Below are 663 nucleotides of genomic sequence, written 5' to 3'. Positions count from 1 at the left end.
TATATCATTCCACCCTTGCCTTTTATGGCAATTTAGACATTTAATTCTGAAAAGTAACACACACAAAATGTATATGTTTGAATAGGCATAAAGGCAACTTAATATATTTTTATAAAACATATTTTTATATCAGCGCATCTGTGCATGGTGCGTGTAATTACGCAACGCGTATTTACGCACATGGAGAGCTGAGTGACAAGATTTTTTTGGGCAAGCGGGCGCTTCTTATGGTGTTCGAATGGACCCAGTGAGGCGGAGACTACATCTTGCTTCGCCCTTAACCCACCAGCGACAGCCTTAAAGGGCGAAGCCTATACGAAATAGAACGTTGGTTACGTACTGTAACACCAGATTCTATGAATATAGGTGTAGCCCTTTAAGCGTCAGGCCTCATTGGCTCCTAAATGGCTGAAGAAAAAAGCTATTTGGGAGCCGATTACCCGCTCTTAACGTAATTTATACGGACCACGTGGGGCCCACACAACAGGTGGGCGTGGACTAAATTTTTTCAGTGCAATGCTTTGCATGACAGGATAAACCCACCCCAACAGCCTTAAAAGGCTACGCCTATACTCATAGAATCTGGGGTTACAGTACGTAAACGTTTTTCAGTCCTTGATTCAACCTTTTTTGTTGTTATATACCTGGATGACTGAGAAAACA

The sequence above is a fragment of the Nematolebias whitei genome, chromosome 17 (assembly GCF_014905685.2).
Source record: "Nematolebias whitei isolate Nwh7 chromosome 17, NemWhi1, whole genome shotgun sequence".
In the NCBI taxonomy this organism is placed as follows: Eukaryota; Metazoa; Chordata; class Actinopteri; order Cyprinodontiformes; family Rivulidae; genus Nematolebias; species Nematolebias whitei.
Note: the sequence above shows the minus strand (reverse complement) of the source record.